The sequence below is a fragment of the Triturus cristatus genome, chromosome 12 (assembly GCF_964204655.1).
Source record: "Triturus cristatus chromosome 12, aTriCri1.1, whole genome shotgun sequence".
Lineage (NCBI taxonomy): Eukaryota > Metazoa > Chordata > Amphibia > Caudata > Salamandridae > Triturus > Triturus cristatus.
In genome coordinates this window covers 728,823,000-728,848,390 of record NC_140595.1, presented here as the reverse complement: position 1 = coordinate 728,848,390, position 25,391 = coordinate 728,823,000, and positions in this window count along the sequence as shown.

The following is a 25,391-nucleotide window of genomic DNA, read 5'->3' as shown; positions in this document are numbered from 1 at the left end:
GGAGTGCAGTAGTGTGCGGCGTGCAGCAGTGTGTGGTGTGCAGCAGTGTGCGGCGTGCAGCAGTGTGTGGTGTGCAGCAATGTTTCATGTAGCAGTGTGAGGCATGCAGCTGTGTGTGGCGTGCAGCGGCGTGCAGCAGTGTGCGGCGTGCAGCAGTTTGCGGCGTGCAGCAGTGTGCTGCGTGCAGCAGTGTCGTGCAGCATGCAGCAGTGAGTAATGCAGCAGTGTGCAGCAGTGTGTGGCATGCAGCAGTGTTTCGTGTAGCATTGTGCGGCATGCAGCAGTGTGTGGCGTGCAGAAGTGTGTGGCGTGCAGCAGTGTGTGGCATGCAGCAGTGTTTCATGTAGCAGTGTGCGGCGTGCAGCAGTGTGCAGCGTGCAGCAGTGTGCAGTGTGCAGCGTGCAGCAGTGTGAGGCGTGCAGCAGTGTGTGGCATGCAGCGGCAAGCAGCAGTGTGTGGCGTGCAGCAGTGTGTGGCGTACAGCAGTGTGTGGCGTGTTGCAGTGTGCGGCGTGCGGCAGTGTGAGGCGTGCAGCAGTGTGAGGTGTGCAGCAGTGTGAGGCGTGCAGCAGTGTGAGGCGTGCAGCAGTGTGAGGCGTGCAGCAGTGTGTGGCGTGCAGTGGCATGCAGCTGTGTGTGGCGTGCAGCAGTGTGTGGCGTGCAGCAGTGTTTCGTGTAGCAGTGTGAGGCGTGCAGCAGTGTGCGGCATGCAGCAGTGTGCGGCGTGCAGCAGTGTGTAATGCAGCAGTGTGCGCAGCAGTGTGCGCAGCAGTGTGTGGCGTGCGGTAGTGTGCGGCGTGCAGCAGTGTGCGGCGTGCAGCAGTGTGTGGCGTGCAGCAGTGTGTGGCGTGCAGCAGTGTGAGGCATGCAGCAGTGTGTGGCGTGGTTTGTAAACAACAAGAAAAGCGGACATCAAAGGAAGGATGGGAGGGAACGAGCATATGGGGTGTGAGTTATAACGAAAGTTAATTGTTGTAAGAGGGGATGCAGGAAGTGAGGCCGAGCACGCGCTGGCGAAAGCAGTCTGCTGCTTTCAAGTCCGATGCCAGATACGAGCTTCGCGCTTGAATGCCTCACATGCACTGGCCATAAACCGCATTCCTAAGGTCTTGTGCCCCTTACTAAATCTCTCTGAATGCGTGAGGCGGCGCACGCGCAGGAAGTAGCTGGTGGCAAATGGAATGCGCGTGGTTGTGCACGTAACCGCCACCCAATCCGCCTGGGAAGCCTTTGGGAGCATTTTCTGAAGCCCCTACATAAGTCTCGCTGTGCAATCGCTTACGCGATAGCCAGTTGAGACCTAAAAAAACGGTGAGTGTATAACTTTATACTAATTTAGAAACCATAACCATGTCATTATCATGCATAGCTATACAACGAAAATCGTTGTAAAGGTATGCGTGGTAAAGTGATTTTCGAGGTAAAGTATATTCGTGGTTAAAGGCATTCACGTTGTAATGCATGCGTGGAAAAGGCATGCGTTGCAACGGAATGCGTTGAAACGTCATACAACCGAGGTGGGCCACTGGGACTCAGGAAGCTTTAAGGACTGCACTGCTTCTCGGCCTCATTCATGCTTACCATGTTAATCATGTATCTCTTTGACCTACAACCAAATCCACTCGGCATCCAGTTGAGGGAGGTATTTTCACACAACAGAACTTTGACTGTTATTATATGTATACATTTTGAGGCAGGTTCCTCACACATTCTACGTCCTCAATATCATAATTGCTCTCAGTATCATATTTGTTTTGTGGCCTAGTGCAGGGCTTCCGGCTGGCCAGTCGTTACTGACCTCGATGCTACATATCAAGAGTTATTTGCTTCTGATAATGACAATGAACTGTCTCAGGTGACAAAGTATGAACAGAGGACTCAACTAATCAATAATTTAATAATTGTGAAACTCATCAAAGGACTAAGGCCCACCAGAGCACATGGACTGAGTGGAGTCACCATTAGTGTTTTAAAAATTGGTCCATCATCAGTCGAACTGCGGAGAGAAGAGTTGGACATTGATCTTCTTCCTCCCGAAGACTATACAGAGAAAAGGTTTTATCTGTGAAACTGGTCATGAGTCTTTACCATTGTATGTTATTGTTTTACGGCCCTGTGGCCCACCACTGTACTATCACAACTGTTTAATAAAAACAGAATTAAAAAAAAAAGTGATCCATAACTTTGGATGAAGGCATTATAACCAGTCTTCAATGCAATAATGCAAAAAGGCAGAATTCCAGGTGTAGGAGTACTTTATTTTCAATATATAAAGATACTATAAAAGTTATAGGTTAATCGCCCTCCTAGGCATTGAAAGAAAACAGTGTGCAAAGGATCTCCTGACACTCTCACTCAATTGCCGAGGACAAAATTCTGCGTCGGACACAAATTGGATTCGGAGCAGGTAATAGCACAACGGACAATGTAGTTATGTTACCCGTGTTAGCTACAAGACCAGTTTCAAAGAAAAATGAATGTATGGTTTTCATTCATTAGCTATTTTTAGACCACAGCTGTGCACCTGATAAAAACAATCACGGTATGTTGTGGAAGAAGTTGACTGCATGTTGTGTGGTACAGACTCTGGGCTGGCTTTGCTGTTGAAAAGTTCCCATAATACTTGAGTCAGAAACAGCTTAATGAAATCTGAATTCTTTTGCAAAATATCTGGACTGGAAATGGCATTAGACAGGGGTGAATCACCAGGTTTATTTAACCTTTTCATTTCTGACTTGCCATACTGTTTACAGGTAACATATTGCTTTCTTTCAAAGACAGGAGAACATATATCAATGATTTTGTGCTGGTGAATTCCACTTCCACTGGCCTACAATATTTACTAAACAATCTAAAGCAGGGATCTCCAATGAATAGCTTGGGATCTACTGGCAGCTCGCCGGCACTTGCAGAGCAGTTCTCAAAAGTGAAGGCAAGCCCAGTATCTCGGTCATTCTGTGCATATCAAAGAGGGCAGATCCTCAGAGTGACAGCCAGCCAAACCAATGCCAGGGCCACAAGATAACAGGCACACACGGTGTTGGCCTATGTGTTCTGCCACATGACCATCTGTATCGACTCTCAATATAACTTAGTCACAAAGAGATTGGCCAAGTTGTGGGCCCTTCTCCATCAGTCGCACCACATGTGTGAACAATGGACCATGAAAGAAGAGTGGTAGCAGTAGCCTGGTTAGTAACCAGTGCAGACGAGCGGAAGTGTGGGCCTGCAGGAGGCAGAGTGAAAATTTGGTATACTGCTACACATGGCAAACCCTCATTAATGATACTATCAGATGTATTGAAGCAAGTACAAAATGAACACAGATGCATTGGCTCTAGATTTGAGGATGAAATGAATGGGACTTTTTGAAACAAATTCCTCAATCATTCTGAGTAACATTCGTAGAGAAGTTGAAGCCTTGGCAATAAGCAAGAGACTCAATGAGGTTCCTGTTCAGGATTGTGAACGAAGCTACTGAACAAACATCATTTCGAAACATGTACATCTGTGGGCTGAGACACATTAAGATCACAAGCCGTCAAACCGCTTTAAAAATAAAAGGCGAGATTGAGTGTACCAGCACTGGAAAAGCTGCTCCAGAGACTAAAACGATGCAGAGAGTAAAACAGAAGAAAAGTACTTTATCTCCATCAACAGAGTATTCCAGCCAGGTTGGTTATAATTTGAGGGACCATGATAAAATTAAAAACCCAGATTATCAGTATATTGATAGCCATTCTTCCTGTCCCTTCCAGGACTCTGACAGTAAAACAGCAGAAAGCACTGGTAAGACTGAATACCACAGAAAGGATGAGTATGCCAAGCAGAAAGGTGAAGTAAGATGTGAATCTGAGAACAGTGTAAAAGAGGAAGACAAAGGTCCTGACTCTAAGAGTCACTTTAAAAAGAAGAAAGTGGCTGGACTAATTAAAAACATGCCCTACAGGCTACAGTTACTAATGCAGAACAGGACTTGGGGATAACGCTTCTGGACAGTGTAGCAGAAGTGACGATAGTGCGCTAGACTCTCCAAGAGTTCCTTGTGGTGAATCTGTCTGATGAATTTATACAGGTTGGGACTCCAGATGGACATGTAAAACTCTACAGACAGGCTTTATAATGTAAAAATTCAAGTTGAGGGGGATATAACATGCACAATTAAAGCAATATACTGGCAGCATTTATCACATGTCTATGACGTTATTCTTGCAGAGGATGACTGGCCTTCAGGCTTTATAAGGGATGCACTTTGAAGTGAGTACATTTTCCTCATTAGTATATGAAGACCTCTGGCAAAAATATCCACGTGAGTGGGCTTTGAAACAAGCTCCAGAATGTAATCGAAACCAAGCATGTCATTCCTCTATGGCTTGAGCCTCTAAAACAGGATTAATATCCTCTATAGCCAGAAGCAAAATGCAACACAAGAGCTATCTTACATCAGCTGCAATATAAAGCTAGTATTGCGTCTTGTAGCTCCACTATCAATAACACTTGTTTTCCATTTTTAAAATCATGCAGAATAGTTTTATTCTATAGAAATGTGAAGTAACATAATCGTACGTATGGTGTACAAAACGTTTACAGAACCGGACTCATGACAAATCTAGTGAAGAAAAAGAAAAAAAAAACCTGGACATTTACAGCTGGTCGTGTCAAAATACAGCGTCTGAAAGTGAGTATTAAACTGATTTATCATTCAATGAATTTCTATTCCGTTTTAAACACTTGCCTATAAGCTGTTAGAATAGTCCCGGTTTATTTGCAGCACACATCATAAAGATCTTACAGGAAGATCCGGAGGTGCTATCTTAGATTGATTACATTTGCATTACATATGATGACTTAAATCAACACCTGACCAAGGTTGACTGGATAGTGACAATGCTGACCACACAGATATAAAATTATAATTTTAGTTTCTCCTATTTTACACTTTGTGCTGACAAAAGCAAGCATACCTAATGCTTGTGGTGTACACCTTCGCTGGGTGCAAAGGGCTGAGCTTTTAAGGGCAGCTGATAAAAACTTTGATTATGATCGACTCTCTGCATACAAGAACTTCTACCATACATACAAAACGTACCACAAACCCTTAAGATTTTACCCATTGAGAACTACAAGAGCGAATTCTACACAGACAGCTCTGCACAGCCTGCGGCTGGCACTAAGCACAGATACTCTGCGGCTTGTGCTGCACTGCAGGGATTTTTTGACGATGACAAACTTTAACTGCTGAATTCATACACTAAAACTGTTTCTAAAATAAATGTTATCGAACGTTTTCTGTGGAAGCATGTTAGTACAAATGCAAAAACAACAGTAGATGGACAGAATGCAGAACAATGTCATAAATTCACCCCAGTACAGAGATCTGGGCCTAAATCCATCGTTTTTTTGCTCACCATGCCGTTCCAGTTTGAACCCAGCCATATGCAAATCAGTCTTGACCCTGTGCCTCATAGTACATACAGTTCAGCAGTGGCATCAACAAATTACAGTGGATCATTGATACTTATACAGGTGTACGAGTATCTAACAGCAGTGTAACTTTGTCAGACATTCACGACAAATGATATTTCGAAGAAAAGAAAGGAAGGAGTCATACAGAGGCAAGTTAGATCACAATGATAGTCATATACTATGGAGCTATTAGCACCTCTGGCCCGGCATCGGCCTCCCGTGCAGGCTTGCGTGCTGGACTGCCCATGGGGTGGTTAGGGGGGGGTTTATTGTCTGAGGCATCCACAGGCACAGCCAATCCGTGTAAGTAAGTGGTTCATACACTAAAACGTAAGGACTTCCAAGCTGCTGGCAAGTGGCTCACTAAAGTGGGAGAGCTATTTCAAGAAAAGATCCTGATAAAAAACAGTTTGGGCCATCTTACAGACTATTGACCTAGTTTTTGGGAAAAAGCACCCAAACTGCAATCCTGCCTTAACTGCCTGGTTCAAAGAAGAACAGGGAGGTGTCCATTGTTCATTCTAAAAAGAATTATCTGACCGGTTCTATCCAACAGCCCATGATACCAAATTGCTTTTGGAGTAGAACATCACAGCCACTCCCTACTCTGATCTAAAGATGCTACCTCTAGAAGAGAACAGCATGCAGAATCCTGACTTCCAATCCAGGGGCTGCAAGCCTGCTGTGTCCCAAGTGCCAGGATCAATGGAGGAACCTGATGCTGCAATCTCAACAATCCCAACCATTTTAAATACTTCTGTAGTGTGTTACGAGCCACCCCCTGAGCCAAAATAAGTTGAAGGATTGCCTCTTGAAGAAATATAACTTTAGGAAAATGTTTATGACTTTGAGTCAGATGACATACCAACACGCTCAACAGTTGTTCAATGTCACTGATACCTTGCTGTTTGCTGTTGGTTCCACAACAAGTATCTTATACCACTGTGGTTATATTTGTGGATAACTACTGGAGTATTGCTTCTATTGTGAATCATAATGCTGATTACAGTTTTAGTGTTAATAAATGGATAACAAATTCCTGGTGAAACAGGGTTGTACCCTATGGTTCAGGAATTGCAACCACATTCTTCTAATATAGCAGGCCCGGGATCATCATGCTGTGAACATCACCTCATATCCTATGCAGGAGGATGTGAGTTGGAAAAAGGTTCCCCCTCAGATCATGGGACCTACTGAGCTGTTGCAGCTCCCTTAGGTTTTAAAGATTTCACTAGATGGTGTTACAATACAGGGTTCCTCTTCAGATTAATGGGACAATAACACTGTTAAGAAAATGACAAACAGATTTACAAGCATATACAACGCTCGACAACGAAGACCTTTATTATTGATGCTAACAGTCTGATAGAAATGTATTGTTTTCCCCACTTTTGCCACTACTACCTACACCAAACTACTAGCCCCAGATAAATATATAATTATACACAGTGGGAGCATAGTGGGTTCTACCCTCAAATAGCCATCCAAATTTTAAAAATGAATTCCCTTATTTCAACAATGCTGACAGGTCAGACCCCTCAGTCTTCTATTATACAAAAAGGCAGAAATACCTCAAAAGAACATAATAACTAGTCAAAAACTGATGTATATCAAAACCTTGCTGTAAAAGGCTATAATTGTTGGAAAGAAAATATTAACGAGAAAAGTGTTCGGGGAACACAATATTGGCAAATTCAGGGTAAAGAAGCCTTATTTAAAGCAAGCATAATTCCCAGAGAAATTATTTTTCTGAATACAACCATTCAGCAGACAACTTGCCTGGTATCTGGCACCACTAGAGACACCCTTAATTTCACAAATCAATTCAGTTTCCAACTTTGCAAAGGAAAGACAACATTATAAATGTGAATTAAATTACGTGATTCAGAATAGTACTTATAATTTGACCATGTTACACCCTGAAGGGATAGCCCTATGGCCATTTGAAACTGATGTCTGCATGTACAGATTTCTTTCTAAGACTCTTGCACTCTAACCTAATCACCCAGACTCCAGGCATAATAAATATATGCCTATAAACTTTACTACATACAATATTGGTAAACCGTGCCAATATAGTTTAGCACATGCCAGCCTTGTGTCTGTAAAATACCACCTGTCCATAATTGGTGAAAATATGGGTTTTAATGATTTCCTCTTGGGTACTCACTCAATTATTTATTATTTGTAGCAGGGTATGCTTCTTATAATGAAATGCAGAAATATTCAGAAAACAAAGCTGCTGAAAGAATTTGAGAGGTCGACAGAAAAATAATGAAAGCTGCATGTAAAATTATTAACAATGGCATTACAACATGGACAGGCTTAGTTGTGAGCTTCTGCATTGCTACATTGGGCAATACAGTCACTAAAATTCCATAACGTGCCTTGGCAACTCATACATGAGAGTGCCATATTTGAGCCTTGCAAGTTAACTTCCACATAAAGAAACATGTCTATGAAAGAGACATCTACACTCTGTTAAGTATAGAAGAAATAGAAAATGCCCCATTTTCTCTAGCAAGAGACCGACATATCACTTGGCTCCTACATGAAGTACGCTCCCTACCTATTACTGCCTTTCACTTTCATGAGTGTCAAAAGTATAGGTACTTGGGTTGGTATAAAAAAAATACACAAACTCTTCCTTCATCACGTACGGGAGTTGCTGTTTGAAATTTAGTGTTACACCCAAGACAATCCCACATTCATAAGTACGGCTGGATGTTCCAATCCTGTAAGTCACACTCTCCTCTGCAATTCCTGCAGACCATACACCTAAACAACAGCAAAGTAGCGGGCAAGAGGGCCTTAAACAAAAGTTAATTAAACTTGAACGTTTACGGACTTCATTGTAATTTAGAACTATCAGACATCTATCATTTTGAATATTGCTCAGCGGGAAGGAAACAAGAGAACTGCTACACTGACTCCTTACATTGATCGCTTTTACATGATCAGAACACTAATATCGTATCTTCCCTTCCTGATTTGATGAAAAACTCTTACATGTGAAGCCTTGAAGAAGTTACTGATGTAACGAAACACGTGTCGGCTGTTTTTTCAATAATTGTTAACGGCGGGGACACATGATCTCATCTATTATGTATTTATGAATAAGAACTGAACATTTGTCAAAAATCATGTGCTTGTATTTTGTGTCTTATCTCAGCTATTGGTTTTACACTTAATTGATCATTAAAAAGAATGCATAACGATTTAAATATATGGATTAATTTCCTGTGAGTTGTTATATCTGATATTTTGTCTTAATTGAATGAAAACTTTTGATGACTAAAAGATATCTGTAGAGTGCCGAGGTATGCAGGTTGATATAGGCTTTACACGGAAGTTCTTAGGAACTGTTTGTGTTATGATATCTTTGGTAGTGAGATATCGATATTTCAATACCTTGAGTGGCACCATTGCTATGAAATTGCAATGAAATTTTTCTAAAACTGATGTGCTTTCCTGTAAAACCATCACTACCTCTTTTTCTATACCCAGGGCACTGTGACCAGAGAAGGCCCCTATGGGCTACAGCACTTATTGTGCCACCCTTAGAGGCCCTGTACCCTGACACACACACACTGCCTTTGCAGGCTGTGTCTGAGTGCAGAACAAAACTAAGAGTCGACATGGCACACATCCCTGTGTGCCATGCCCAAAACACACTGCCCTGGCATACCTCAGTCACCCCTCTAGCTGGGTGCTCTATGCCAGTTGTGTGGGTACAGGTGCATTAGCCCTGTACCACTATAGTACACAGGTCCATTACTGGGCACTGTAAGTGCAGTGCTGCCATTAAGAGTATATGGTGCTGGGAGCTTGTCATCACGAACGCCACAGTACCATAATGGCAACACTGAAGACTGAGAAGTTTGGTATCAAACTTCTCAGCACATTAAACCCACACCAATGCCAGTGTGGGATTTAATATAGAATGCACGACAGAGGGCAACTTAGAGTTGCCCCCTGAACCTAACCCACAATCCACGTCCTGCCTGAGAGGCTGCCACCCAGCAGACATGTTGCTGGACCCCTGGGTGGAGAGCCCCCACTCTCCTGGGCCTGCAACAATGCACATACTGGACGAGGTGCTAGGTCTCCGCCCCCAGGATGGGCAGGAGAAGCTTCAAAGGCATGCCGCCTTTGTGAGCCTCCCCAGATCACTTGCTGTACTCAGCAACTGGTCCCCACCAGTTCTAGCCCCCACTCTGGCAGGAAAGCCCAAGTGAGGAAAGGGGGTGTGCCAGCCTCTGCCAACCCCACCCCTCAGGTGGGGGAGGCGAGGTGAAGCACAACTCCGGGCTCTCGCCATCTTGAAGATGGGAAGCCCTACCCAATCAGGACTAGGATACTGCCCCCCTCCCACAGGAGAGTGGCAGGATAGGGGGTGAACCCACCCCAGGGAAGGGACCCATTGGCCCCTGCCCTTTACCTACCTGTAATGCCCCTAAATTTAGTCTTTAGGGGCACCCTGAACCGTCCTTACTCACATCCCAAATCCAAAACAAGAAAGAAGAACAAGAAGAAAGAAGACCTGCCATGCAGCTGCTAACAAGGACGACACCAACTGACTTGGCCCCAGCCCTACAGGCCTGTCAACCCTCGAACCTGCTCCTGCTAAAATCCGGCATCTCCAGCGGACAGCAACCTCGAAAACCCCGGAGGACCTGCCTGCCTTGCTCATCTAAAAGACTGGGACTCACACGAGCAGTGGTTCTGCTCAAACCAAGCAACAACCCGTGGTGCCAGCCAGGAACCGCGAATCCAGCACACTCTGCACCCGCCAAGCCCGGCCTGTGCCTGAGTGAACAGAGACCACGAGGACGTCCCCCCGGCGACTGTGACCAAGAATCCAGCACCCAAGGACCCTCCTTGACGCTCCTGACGACGCCTGCAGCCTCAGAACCAGGGACCCCTCCAACCGCAACCAGCAGAGGGCAAGATTTCCCGATGCCAAAAGGCACCCCCGCACCCGGCGCCCTGCGGCCCCCTGTGCCCAACTCCTGGGTGCCTACCTAACCTACAGCTTCCCAACTTACCTCTCGAAGTGGTGGTCGCACCTGAAGAATCTTCGTCCCCGAGCTTGCAGCCTTTGTTCATCTTGCAGCTTCTTCATTGAAATACATTGAGCGCCCGATGGCTCAAAAGCACCCTGCACCCAGCCGCCTGAGTGCCCCTGGAAGTGCAACATCTATCCTATCTTACTTCCCCACTTGCCCAGTGTGAGTGACCAGGAGCCCAGCTCCCACAGCCACGTGGCCTGCCTGGTAGCAGCAACCAACCAAAGGCCCCCTGCCCGTCATAGGTTACATTGGGCCTAGCTCTCTCTGCACCCGGCTGTCCCTGTGCCGCTGAGGGTGTAACAACTGTACCTACCTGACCCTGGGAGACCCCGGAGTCTATGCCCAGAACCTTAACTCTGCCTGTCAAGTACTTACCTGAAAGCTGATAACCTACATTTTCTCCATAGGGTAACATTGACTGGTTTCATTCGGAAATTTTTTCAAGTGTCGAGTTTTGAAACTTTAAAATATTCACTAAAAATCAGCCGAATAAGAAAACGAAATTACTCACCTGCTACCAGGAGAGATCCCAGTGCTGGATCTTGGTGCCCACCACTGACCCTGAAAAGTAATTACAACTGTGTTTAACCGATAACCAAACTTTCCTCCATAGGATAACATTGCCTAGTTTTTGCCAGAAATTCTTTCAAGTGTCGATTTTTGAAACATACAAATATTTCTTAAAAATCGCTTGTGTAACAAAAACGATTTCTTTCAACTGTTTACAGAAGATGCACCAGGGCTGAATCCAGGATCCAGCCCTGAGTAAGAAAAACCTATTCAAAGTAATTGAAATTACCTTTACTTAAAAACTCCCATTGAGCTCAATGTTATAATTGTATTTAACTTGTGTTGCCTATTGCAACAACTGTAACTATTGCATTTAAAAGTCTATTACTTATTAAAAGTATACAACTACAGCATTTCATTCTGAGAAAGTATTTTGATACCTATTGTTGGTTCTAAATAAAACAACTATATATTTTTATATACAAAACAATTGGCCTAGAGTTCAGTTCTTGAGTGTTTGAGACCATTTGCTGACTGAGTGTGTACAACAAATGCTTTACACTGTCCTCTGATACTGCCTTACTGCTCGACCAAGCTACCACTTTAGAGAGTAAGGTTATATCTAACTTTAGCCTCTGCCAAACCTCTGGGGACTGGGGACTCTGTACACACTGAACCTTACTTTGGTACAGTATATACAGAGCCACTTTCTCACACGACCTGCTGGGATTTACATGTAGGATCAAAAACAGAACCTCATTGTGCGTCCCCTCAGCTAGTTGAGGGCTTTTAGTCTTAAACAGGGTGAAGGTCTCCCCAAAAGAAGAGAGACAGAGGAATTAGTGCCAAGATCTACCCTCATCAAAAACATACACTTACATACAAAATAACCCTGCATTTAACACCAACCTAAACCCCAGACAGGTAGCACCAAGAGGTGTTTTGTCATGAGTTGTAATGCATAAACATTCTCACTCATCTGAGTGTTCTTGTTCATGCACTGGGAAAGATAATGGTGGTGACTGGTCATTCTAAATGCTTTCTATATTTTCATTGGAGCCACTACCTTGCAGGATGCAACATGATGATGCAATGCTTCAGCAGTGTGGAAAGTATGGAAAATATTGCTTTCTAGAATCCACTAATACTAGGTCATTCTTTGCTGCTGCCTTCTATAACAAGGTCACACTGTGTTGACCTCTTCAGTGAGGAATCAAAATGTACTATTTTATTTCCTTTCTCTTTGGGTGGCATTTTGAGGGAGTAGAAAGAAATTGATGTCCATCATTTTTTATGGGTTTACTTTTGACATGGGTATTTGCCCCTTTATTAGATTCTACTATGTTTATGAGTTTAGACCCCAAACAGGAAAGCCCATATGTGGCACAAAATGCTTACCGAGCTGCTGTGATGGTTAAGCTGCGAGAAGCGAGAGACCAGACCTCAGTAGTATATGTTTCGTATCTTAAGTGTCAAAACTCAAGCAACCATGGTTTAATAGTACATGCTCAAGCAAAGCAACAAGTCTGCATTGGAAACTGCCCATGTATATTTCAGGACATCTCCATAATGTTTACAAGAAGAAAAAAGAGGACGGTGTTGGACAGGCCACCGAAAGGGCTTGCTCCCTCCCCGCATGACAGGGCCCGAGCCCCGGCTCTCCAGGTGTTACCCACAGAAGCAACCCGCACCCCGTCTCATACGGGACTCCTGCCCCCGGACATCTCGGTATCATGGGGCCGAACCACTACCGGCTCCCTCGCCCGGCCCGGCCGCCATCTTGGACACTGCACCACGAGGCCGCGTGGCCTCAGCTCAACCCTAACCCTGGGCCCGGCCAGGCCCCGACATCCCGGCACCACCATCCACCCAGGAGGTGAACGGACCACTTGGCAGGTCAATGGGAGAAAGAAGTGTCGATGGCTCTCCCCTGCCAGGTGCCGATCGCCCCCCAGCTCCCCCGGGCGCTGGCTCCACCCCCCTGCTGGGTGTCTGGACTCCCTCATCCCGGACCTCGCGACTTCCAAGTGCGAGGGTCCGGACATCAAAGGGCGCCAGACCTATAACTGGGGCAGCTCCAGAGCAGGACGGCAGTTGTATCCTGGAGTCGAGAGACACCGTGAAGAACTCATCCTTGACGGACTACTGGCGCTGCCGTAGCCCTGCCTTGCGAACTATCGTCCTGCCTGCTGGCGTTGCCGCAGCCCTCTGCATCCTTCATCCTCGTCGGGACCTGCTGGCGCTGCCGCGGACCGTTGTAACTACCACCTTCACCGGGACCTGCTGGTGCTGCCGCGGACCATTGTAACTTCCACCGTCACCGGGACCTGCTGGCGCTGCCGCGGACCGTTGTAACTACCACCTTCACCGGGACCTGCTGGCGCCGCCGCGGCCCGTCCATCTAGAACGCCGAGCTCGAGGATTGTGAGCTATCCATCATATCATCGCATCTACCAGATTGGTAACAAGACTGTCCCGCTACCCCCTTTCCCAACCACGAGACTAGAATCGAGGGGACCCTGAGTCCTGACCTCCTTGTACCATTCTATCGTACCTAAAGAGTGCTTATAAAGAACGTTAAACCTTATCTTCGTGTGGTGTACATCTGTGGGGGGGAAGTTACTCGTCTGTACGATCGCTGGAGACGGCTCTCCCCGGAGACCTCTCCCCTTGTCCTCGGCCGACCCTCCCGGTCCGTCTAACATTGGTGGCCAGCGGCGCGATCCGAATCAACGCGTAATCGTACAGAGAGTAGCTCACCCCACGACGAAACCACAATGACAACCAAAGAGAGCGGATCCACCGAGAAATTCCAGATGGAGAAATTGGAAGAGTACAGCCATCGTGAGTTGAAACAATTCTGCATTGAACTAGGCATTGCTACCACCGGTCTGAGTACCAAAGACGATTTCAAGCGCGCCATTGAGTCGTGGGCAGAAACCGGGGCCGCCAGACCCCTGGACCTAAACACTGCAGCATCAGAGAGGAACACCACGGCTCCCGAGGAGCGAAGAATGGGTCTCTCGCAGGAAGAGATCCAAGAGAGAGAAAAAAACAGACTACATGAGTTAGAAATGGCACGGCTCAAAATGGACGGTGAGCTAAAATTAGCCGAACAAAAACTGAACCTAGAACATCTGCGGCTCCGAGAAGAACGGGAAGAAAAACAGAGGCAGAGAGAGCTCGAAGAAAAGAGATTAGCGTACGAACACGAGCGCAAACTGGCAGAAATAGACCTACGGAAGCAGAACAAAGAACTGGGGGTGCCCGAGCAACCGCGCCCCCCAGGAGCGACAGAAAAGAAAGTACACATCCCCAAGGATGTCGTTCGAGAGTATGTCCGAGACGACGACATACAACAGTGGTTCAAGGCCTACGAGATCGCCATGACCTCCCACCGGATCGATCGAAGTGACTGGGGAGCCGGTCTATGGGGGAGGTTCGTCAATGAAGGCCGCGATGCCCTGTTACAGCTCCCAGACCATCTGATGACATCCTACGACCACATGAAGGCTGCCCTCCTCACCCGATATGGGCTCACAACCGAAATGTACCGCCAGAGGTTCCGAGACTGCACCCGGATCCCGGGTACAACTTGGGTGGAATATGTAAACTATTTCAGCCGAGCCTTCGAGGGGTGGATCAAGGGAAGCCACGTAACGACCTACGAGCAACTTTTTAATCTCATGGTGTGGGAGCACCTCTCTAACAACTGCTTCTTCGAGCTCCGGCAGCACCTCCTCGACAGTAAATTGACTGACCCACGGCAGCTCGCCGCCGAAGCTGACCGGTGGGAAAGCACCCGAGTAGGCCGGAGGGGGCCGCACGAACAGAACCGGAACAACCAAGGTCAGCACCGTCCCCGAGGAGGAGGAGGAGGCCAGGGACGAGGAAGAAACACCGTCCCGGCCGCCCCCGCTGCCAGCACCACGCCCCCGGCCAGCCGGGGCAACCCCCCGATGCGCCCGGGGTTCCGAGCCAATATCACGTGTCACTGATGCCAGCGAGTCGGCCACTACGCCAATGACCCGAACTGTCCACAGAACCAAACTCCGAGGCCCCGCCAGGTAGCTGCCGCCGCCCTGGGGGGAGAACAAATCTCCGAAGAACAGGAAGAATGCGAACAAGAGCAACAAGAGTGGGAACCGGCCGCCATGGTCCTAGCGTGCCTAGGGGGAAGAGACATGGTCCCGCGGGCTCCCCTACCCGCCAACACCAGAAAATATAGTCAGTGGGTGAACATTAATGGACGCAGGGCCGAAGCACTACGTGACACGGGGGCCAGTGTGACGGCCGTCCGCTGTCACCTGGTGACCCCAGAACAGATCCTGCCGAACATTCTCTGCCCCGTCCGTTCAGCCGACAATTCGGAGAGTCTATGTCGGATGGCCTGCGTCCCCTTCGAATGGGGAGGAGTCTCCGGCATGTTGAAGGTGATGGTCCGAGATGATGCCCCCGTGGACTGTCTCCTGGGGAATGATCTTGAGAGTTCCCCGTGGGCCGCCGTAGAAAGAAGAGAGCACCTGGGGATGTTGGGCCTCCCGAACTGGGCGTGCGTAACCACCCGGTCCATGGCCGCCCGTGCCATCCCCCGACGCGAAGAACCAGAATGGCCAGCACCTCCTCCCCCGATCGCTCCAGTAGAGGACACCGACCATACCGACCCCCCAGAGCAAACCTCCGACGGGCTCGCTCAGCCCCAGGACCTTCCCGACCTGGCTCAGTGGCGTCAAGAAGGGGGGCCCACCCAGGAACAGTTCCGTCAAGAGCAGAAGACCTGTCCCTCCCTCGAGGGACTCCGCCAGCAAGCCCTCGCCCAGAGCGCAGGGGACACCACCGGAGCCCATTGGATCTATTGGGACAACGACCTGTTGTACAGTGAACAGAGAATCGCGGAGTTAGGGGCCAGTCGAGTGCTGGTGGTGCCCCTCCGTTTTAGAGACTTCTTGTTAAATTTGGCCCACGATGTCCCTCTGGCTGGACACCTGGGCCAGGACAAAACCTACAGTCGCCTGGTGACCCACTTTTTCTGGCCAAAGATGAGAAACGACGTCCTCAACCACTGCCGGTCCTGCCCCACGTGCCAGGCCAGCGGGAAGAGCGGCCGCAAACTTAAAGCACCTCTGCAACCCTTCCCAGTTGTCACCACCCCGTTCGAGAGGGTGGGAATAGACATTGTGGGGCCCCTGGACCCTCGTACAGCACAAGGACATCGGTTCATCCTGGTACTGGTGGACCACGCCACCCGCTACCCCGAGGCTGTTCCCCTGCGAACTGTAACAGCCCCGGTGGTCGGCCGGGCCTTAATGGGGATCTTCTCCCGGGTGGGCTTCCCCCGAGAAGTCGTCAGCGACAGAGGCACAAACTTTATTTCAAAATATATGAAGTCCCTCTGGCAACAGTGCGGGGTCACCTACCGATTCACGACCCCCTATCACCCTCAAGGAAACGGGCTAGTCGAGCGGTTCAACCGCACACTCAAGGGAATGATTGGGGGGTTGGAAGAGCCACTCCGTCGCCAGTGGGATGTACTACTTCCGTGCCTCCTCTTCGCATATCGAGAAGTCCCCCAGAAGTCCCTCGGCTTCAGCCCTTTCGAACTCTTGTACGGGCACCCGGTGCGAGGGCCCCTCAGCCTAGTCAAAGAAGGTTGGGAGATGGCCCCTCTAAAGACCCCTCCAGACGTCTTCAAGTACCTCCTGACCCTACGCAGTCAAACCAGGCGATTCAGAGAAATGGCGAAAGCGAACCTCGAGGCCAGTCAGGAGGACATGAAAAGATGGTACGATCAAAATGCCTCCTCCATCGAATTCGAACCTGGCCAACAAGTGTGGGTGATGCCCCCCACCGAACCATGTGCCTTGCAGGACAAGTGGACGGGGCCCTTCAAAGTGGTCGAGCGCAAGAGCCCCGTCACCTATCTCATCGATATGGAATCTCCACGGAACCCCCCCCGGGTCCTCCACGCCAACAGACTCAAACCCCACTTTGTGCGCTCGGAGCTCAGCCTCCTGATGGCTACAGACAGCGGAGCGGAAGAAGACTCCGAGCCTCTCCCTGATCTCCTAAAGACTCGTGAGAAAGATGGTTCCGTTGACGGGGTCCGACTCTCCGATGCCCTCACCCCGGAACAGCGCCAAGGCTGCCGGGACCTCCTGCTGCAGTTTGCGACCCTGTTTTCCCTCACCCCAGGGGTCACCCCCTGGTGCTTGCACGACGTGTACACTGGGGACAGTCCCCCTATCAGACATCGGGCGTACCGCGTACCAGATCGGGTACGGGCCTGCATCCAAGAGGAGGTGTCAAAGATGCTCACGCTCGGGGTCATCGAGCCCTCGGACAGCCCCTGGGCCAGCCCGGTCGTGCTGGTCCCCAAAGCTGCTGCCCCCGGCACCACTCCTGAGCTCCGATTCTGCGTCGACTATCGGGGCTTGAATGCTGTCACCAGAACCGACGCTCATCCCATCCCCCGAGCGGATGAGCTGATCGACCGCATGGGGGCGGCCCGCTACCTCAGCATCTTCGACCTGACAGCGGGCTACTGGCAGATCGGCCTCACACCCCGGGCTCAAGAGCGATCCGCCTTTTCCACCCCCGATGGCCACTACCACTTCAAAGTCATGCCATTCGGCATGAAGAATGCCCCAGCTACTTTTCAGCGACTGGTGAACCAGGTCTTGGCGGGACTCGAGGAGTTCAGCGCCGCCTACCTGGACGATATCGCTGTGTACAGCCGCCACTGGTCCGACCACCTCCACCACCTCCGAGAGGTCCTGCAGGCCCTCCAACGGGCCGGCCTCACAATCAAGGCCAGCAAGTGCCAAATTGGTCAGGGGTCCGTGACTTATCTCGGACACCAGGTGGGAAGCGGTCTGGTGGCCCCTCTACAACTCAAGATCGCTGCCATCCAGTCCTGGCAGCCTCCAGTCACGCAGACCGAGGTCCGAGCCTTCTTGGGGCTCACCGGCTACTACCGGCGGTTCGTGAGGGACTATGGCAGCATTGTGGGGCCCCTCACGGAACTCACATCCAAAAACCACCCGAAGAAGGTCAACTGGACCCCAGACTGTCAAGCGGCCTTCGAGAAGCTGAAGGCCGCCATGTGCACTGCTCCTGTGCTCCAGGCCCCCGACTACAGTCGGGAATTCATCGTACAAACAGATGCCTCCGACCATGGCATCGGGGCGGTCCTCTCCCAGTTGAACTCCGAGGGACTTGAGCAACCCGTGGCCTTCATCAGCAGACGCCTCCTGGCCCGAGAACAGCGCTGGAGCACCATCGAGAGGGAGGCCTTCGCAGTGGTGTGGGCCCTCAAAAAGCTCCGGCCCTATCTCTTCGGTACCCACTTCAGGGTGCAAACAGATCATCGGCCCCTGCAGTGGCTAATGCAGATGCGGGGGGAAAACCCCAAACTATTGCGTTGGTCCATCTCCCTGCAGGGGATGGACTTCACTGTGGAACATCGACCTGGCCAAGACCACGCCAACGCGGGTGGCCTGTCACGCTTTTTCCGCCTTGACGAGGAGAGTCCCCAAGAGGATGGGTGACTCTCCCCGCCTTCAGCTGGGGGGGACGCATGTTGGACAGGCCACCGAAAGGGCTTGCTCCCTCCCCGCATGACAGGGCCCGAGCCCCGGCTCTCCAGGTGTTACCCACAGATGCAACCCGCACCCCGTCTCATACGGGACTCCTGCCCCCGGACATCTCGGTATCATGGGGCCGAACCACTACTGGCTCCCTCGCCCGGCCCGGCCGCCATCTTGGACACTGCACCACGAGGCCGCGTGGCCTCAGCTCAACCCTAACCCTGGGCCCGGCCAGGCCCCGACATCCCGGCACCACCATCCACCCAGGAGGTGAACGGACCACTTGGCAGGTCAATTGGAGAACGAAGTGTCGATGGCTCTCCCCCGCCAGGTGCCGATCGCCCCCCAGCTCCCCCGGGCGCTGGCTCCACCCCCCTGCTGGGTGTCTGGACTCCCTCATCCCGGACCTCGCGACTTCCAAGTGCGAGGGTCCGGACATCAAAGGGCGCCAGACCTATAACTGGGGCAGCTCCAGAGCAGGACGGCAGTTGTATCCTGGAGTCGAGAGACACCGTGAAGAACTGATCCTTGACGGACTACTGGCGCTGCCGTAGCCCTGCCTTGCGAACTATCGTCCTGCCTGCTGGCGCTGCCGCAGCCCTCTGCATCCTTCATCCTCGTCGGGACCTGCTGGCGCTGCCGCGGACCGTTGTAACTACCACCTTCACCGGGACCTGCTGGCGCTGCCGCGGACCATTGTAACTTCCACCGTCACCGGGACCTGCTGGCGCTGCCGCGGACCGTTGTAACTACCACCTTCACCGGGACCTGCTGGCGCCGCCGCGGCCCGTCCATCTAGAACGCCGAGCTCGAGGATTGTGAGCTATCCATCATATCATCGCATCTACCAGATTGGTAACAAGACTGTCCCGCTACCCCCTTTCCCAACCACGAGACTAGAATCTAGGGGACCCCTGAGTCCTGACCTCCTTGTACCATTCTATCGTACCTAAAGAGTGCGTATAAAGAACGTTAAACCTTATCTTCGTGTGGTGTACATCTGTGGGGGGGAAGTTACTCGTCTGTACGATCGCTGGAGATGGCTCTCCCCGGAGACCTCTCCCCTTGTCCTCGGCCGACCCTCCCGGTCCGTCTAACAGACGGTATAGTGGTTTGTAAACGGTTCATGAAGTAGTATTAAGTATCCACATTTTGGAGATGTTAACACTTTGGAAGCTTCTGTAAGGTTGGTCAGTCTACAGGTAGGCAAACAATTCATTATAGAGTGTGGATCTTTTCTGAATTCGCATGCTGTGTATTATGTAGCAGTATTGCCTCCATCCAGGAGGTCCGGTTAAATTGAATGTGTGGTTCGCGAGCAGGTATCTTAACACCCTCTGTCCTACTTTTGATTTCTTGTTCACCTTGATATCTGCACTAGTGTTTTGTGAATGGGTGGATTGATGACCAATTTGCTGTCATACAAATATAACTTATTGGTGCACTGACTGTAAAGGCTAGAGTGCCCCCCTTCTTTCTGGTGAAGTCTACCCCTGGTTTCCCTTCTAGTGCTACACATGCTAGACATGCTCCATGCAGCTGTATGTGATTTCATAGAAAAACGATTACTGAGAAGCCATTTGACCTAAACTGTTAATGGAACTATGCAGGATTAATGGCATTTACCATTTCATATAAACCAATTAATAGAATATCTAAATTGGCTTTTGCATGCTCATTTATTAAATTGTGTATGCAATGGTTGCAGGTCTTACATTTTTATCTGAGGTATTTCTTTCAGTGCTTCTACGACAGGTGACATTTCTTCAGAATCTTAACTTTTACACTGTCAGACAATTACTTTGGATGATTTTAATTTTTGACCCCTCACATTCGATCCCTGACCTCTTTACAGCCCCAGAAAATCATTCAACCCTGCCCACTATAAACCCGTCACCGCGCAAAAACTATATCCATCTCTGACCCTTAAACTCCGCACATACCTGACTCTAAAAGCCATTTCTAGCTGAAACTACACCCACTCCTGAACCATAAAAATCCTTCATCACTCAAAATTCCACACATCGCTGAATGCTAAAAAACCTTGATTACCCCTAACCTCCACCCATTCCTGATCCCTAAATACCCTCAGCACCTAAACTCCACATATCTCTGAATACTAAAAACCCCTTAACATCCCTAACACCAATTATCCCACACCCCTAAACTCCACCCATCCCAGTTCCCTAAAAGTCCCTTACTACTTCTAAACGCCACCGATCTCTGGACCCTTAAACCCTCTCACCACAGTAAACTTCACCCATCAGTGATCCCTTAAAACCTCTCACCATCTTAAACTTCACCCATCTGTGAGCCCTAAAGGACAAGTTACTTACCTTCGGTAACGTCTTATCAGGCAGAGACATGCTCTAGCCGTAGATTCCCAAGGCGTCAGACTGGATCCAGAAAATCTTTCTTCGAGCATTACCGTTGTGCGTCCTGGTTGGTGGCGTCGGTCGACTCTGTGTGACATAATCTTTGCCGTTGTGACATCTGCATTACCTATTTAGGCACCACCTTGGCCACTGACCTCAGTTACTTTTCACGACTTTCCAATCCAGAAGTGCGGAGCAATGAAGTGCACTAACACAGATGTGTTTCTGAACAACTGGGGCCCTGAAATGGGGTCAGTCCTGACCATGGAAACCTGTCCACAGTACAAGGAGGATTGGTGGGTCAGTAAGGAATCTGCGGATAGATCATGTCTCTACCAGATAATGCGTTACTGAAGGTAAGTAACTTGTCCATCTGATAGAGACATCTAGCCACAGATCCCTTACTTCTAAATAGATACCCAAGCAATACCAACCCCGGAGAAGGGACTGCGGACAAGTTTAAAGAAGTAAGTCCTGCAGGACAGAGCGGCCAAAAAGGCCGTCCTTCTGGAGTTGACTGTCCAAGCAGTGATGCTTGATACACATGTGCAGGGATTCCCACGTTGCTACCTGATAAATGTCAAGGACTGGAATACAACGTTGCAACGCCGTGGTAGCATCCTTAGCTCTTGTGGAGTGAGCCCTTAAGGAGGCTGCTTTCTGACCAGAGCATAGAAAATTTTGATGCAGAGAACAACCTATCATGAGATAGTCCTCTTCTGCACCGCACAACCCTTCTTCACTCCCCTGTACCCATGAAGAGTTGGTCGTCCACCAAGAACTCTTGTGCGGTCAAGGTAGAACGATAATGCTCTTTTTGGATCCAGACAGTGGTGTTGCTCCTCTTCTTTAGAGGGATACAGAGGAGCGAAGAAAGTGGGTATGGTGACAGACTGCACAACGTGGAATGGTGTTACCACTTTTGGTAAGAAAGAGGCCCTAGTGCGAAGCACTAGCTTATCAGGGAAGATGGTCACATAAGGATGCCTGGATGACAGATTCTGCAATTCGCTCACTCTCGTGGCAGAAATTACTGACACTAAAAAGTGCAGAGGTTCAAAGGAAGCACACATCAGGAATGTGAGAACCAAATTAAGGTCCCACTGAGACATGATGATGGGGCAGGTGGGAACATAGGCCCCTTAAGAAATCTATTTACAATAGGGGATTTAAATAAAGAGGAATGTCTGGCAGCCTCAAGAAGGCAGGCAAGGCCAAAGGGTACTCTTTGAGAGTACCTAGAGCAGAATGTTGCTGGGCAAGGGTCAAAATAAAAAGTACAACTTGAGAGAGTGAAGCAGAAAGAGGACCAATAGATCATTCTGCACAATATTTTACAAATGTGTTTCACCGGCAGGCATACACGGTCTTAGTGGAGTGTTGCCTGGCCGACAAAATAACACTGAAAATTTTGAATGCTATCAACTTCCTCCACTCAATCTCCATGCAACAAGGCGTAAGTTGACAGGTTCAGGTGGAGAACCCTCCCCTGCTGTAGTGACAGAAGATCCTCCCAAAGGGGCAGTCTGATCGGAGTATTGGTGCTCAATTGGAGAAGCTCAGGATACCAGACTCTCCGTGCCCAGTCCGGAGCCACAAGAATTACTTGGGCCCGGTCGTTCCTGATCTTCCTGAGGACTCTGGGCAGGAGTGGTATGGGTGGAAAGGCATACAGGAGGCCTGAGCACCACCCGAGATGAAAAGCGTCTCCGAGCGAGAGCCACCTTGGAAACTCCAGCATGCAATACTGCTCACATTGTGCATTCCCGACGAAGGTGAAGAGATCTAATCAAGGCTCTACCTACTGTTGAAAGAGACCTTGCATCACCTCCGGATGACGATGCCAGTCGTGACCTGCTAGGCATCGACAGCTGAGTTAGTCCACCCTGGCGTTCAGAGAACCTGCCAGGTGTTAAACCACCAGGGATATGCCATGCTGTTGCACCCATGTCCAGTGGTACGGGGCTACTTGACAAAAGGTCCACAACGCCACCTCGCCCGGTTTGTTGCAGTACCACATGGTGGTGGTGTTGTCCGTGAACACTTGAACCAGCTTTCACTTGACTGAAGGAAGAAAGGCTTTCAATGCCAAGCGAATTGCTCAGAGCTCCAGCATGTTGATGTGGAGTCTGGATTCCACCAGAGACGAGAGTCCTATGATCTGCACCTCTCCAAGATAGCAGCCCCATACCAGGAGTGACGCATCTGTCACTACTGCATGATGTGGTTGGGGAAGGAAGAGGGGTCTGCCTCTGACCCAATTGCAGTTGGTTAGCCACCACTGCAGGTCCTGTGCAGTTCTCTCCAAGATCTGGACCATGTTGGAGAGATTCCCCAGATACTGCGCCCATTGGAACTTCAGGTCCCACTGCAACTTCAGGTCCCACTGCAGAACCTGCATATGCCATCTGGCATGTGTCACAAGCAGGATGCAGGAGGTCATGAGGCCAGAGTCATTCTCACGGAAATCAGGGATAGATGCTGAAACATCAGTATCATAGCTGAAAATCCTGGGCTCACCGTTTGGGTGGATAGGCCCGAAACTGCACTGTGTCCAGAACAGCTGTGATGAAACGGAGCGTTTGAGAGGGAGTCGTGTGTGACTTTGGCACATTGATAGTGGACCTCAGCGAATGCAGGAGGTTCGCTGTGGTACGGAGGTGGGAGACAGCCTGGGGCGAGTCCGCCTTTAACAGCCAGTCGTCGAGATAGAGGAAGACTGGGACCCTGTTCTGCGCCTATGGGCTGCGACCACTGCCATCACCTTGGTGAACACCTGAGGGGTGCTGGTAAGGCCAAAGGGGAGCACCATAACCCACAGATAGTGCCGGTGGGCCAGCAGAACCGGAATGTGAAAGTGAGCGCCCTGCAAGTCCAACGCTACCATCCAGTCTCCTGGGTCCAGGGCAGACATGACCAGAGCCAGAGTGAGCATCTTGAACTTTTTCTTTTTCTGAGGAAGTAGTTTCGGGTTAATGGATCTAGGATAGGGCAAAGACCCCTGTCCTTTTTCGGGACCCGAAAGTATCTGGAATAACAACCACAGCCTACTACAGGCGCTGGAACCCCCTCTATGGCTCCCTTGGCCAAGAGAGTCACGACTTCCTCCTGAAGCAAGTCAGGTGATCCTCCGTCAGCCAGTCGTAAGTTAGGGGCATGGAGAGAGGGGTAGTCTCAAAGGGGACTATTTGAAGAACCCACCTGTTCGACGTGATGTTTTGCCGGTGGTGGAGGTGATGGCTGATCCTGCCACCAACTGGCCGCCCTTGATCTTGAAGGGCTGGACTAGGAGGGGTGGGAGGACGGGCTGCAGGGGGGGTGGTGGACTGACCTGACCTCTGGCCGCCTGCCCCACGTGGTCAGAAAAAGCCACGCCCGTGGAGAGGTTGCTGAACTTGCACAATCTTATGGCTGAGATATGGCTGGCGTGGATGAAAGCCCTTTCCATAACCATGAAAGGAGCGAAAGGCAGAAGGGGGACGTGTGGCCAGTGAGAGTCCAAAGGGCTTGGCCGTAAACAGTAAGTCCTTAAAGCACACCAGGGCCATGTCCGCCTTGTGTCCAAAGAGACGGGTGCATCAAAGGACATATCAATGAGGGAAGCCTGGACATCCCCAGAAAAGTAGGAAGACCTCTGCCAGGTGTGGCATCAAACAACAACTGTCATGCAGATTTCGTACACCTTACGTGGACATGCAGTGCGGTAAGAAAGTACTTATCCGCTGTATATTGCACACTGGGGGAAATGGTGGGGCTCGACCTGATTCCGACCCCTGAAGTGGCTCTGATGGGCTATGTTACAAATATTCCAAAACCAGTTCGGAAATTCACAGCGATATGTCTCTTATTGGCTAAGCGGGAAAGAGCTTTAAAATGGGGGTGCAAAGCTGCACTACGACACAGTGATTGGCTCACGAGTCTCGCTTACTGCAACCTCAACTATGATTTATTTGCCTCCACCCTCCCCAGGACGTCTCGCCCACGCGACATCTGGGGCCCCCTAAAACAGTACAACATGACAGCACATTCGCAACGCTCTGCCCACTTGAGTGACAGCCTGGTTCCGTCTGGAATAGGCTGACGACTCGAACCGCGGAGCTTATTGAACCTATGACTCCACCGCAAGGTACATTGCTGACCATACGTTCCATGAGCTCTCAAGGAACACATTATACTGCTACATATGGGGAACCAAAGTGAGGTATTATATAGGCAGGTTAGACTGCACCCTTTAACGTAAATTGAACAATGTGGGGACTAGTTGTCGTATATTGACAGTCACCTATGACTAATTTGTGTTTTCCTTTTTTGTGCTGTGCACTCTTCTTTTTGTTATATATAGTATAGTATATTACTGTGTATTATATACTGAAAACGGTAAAT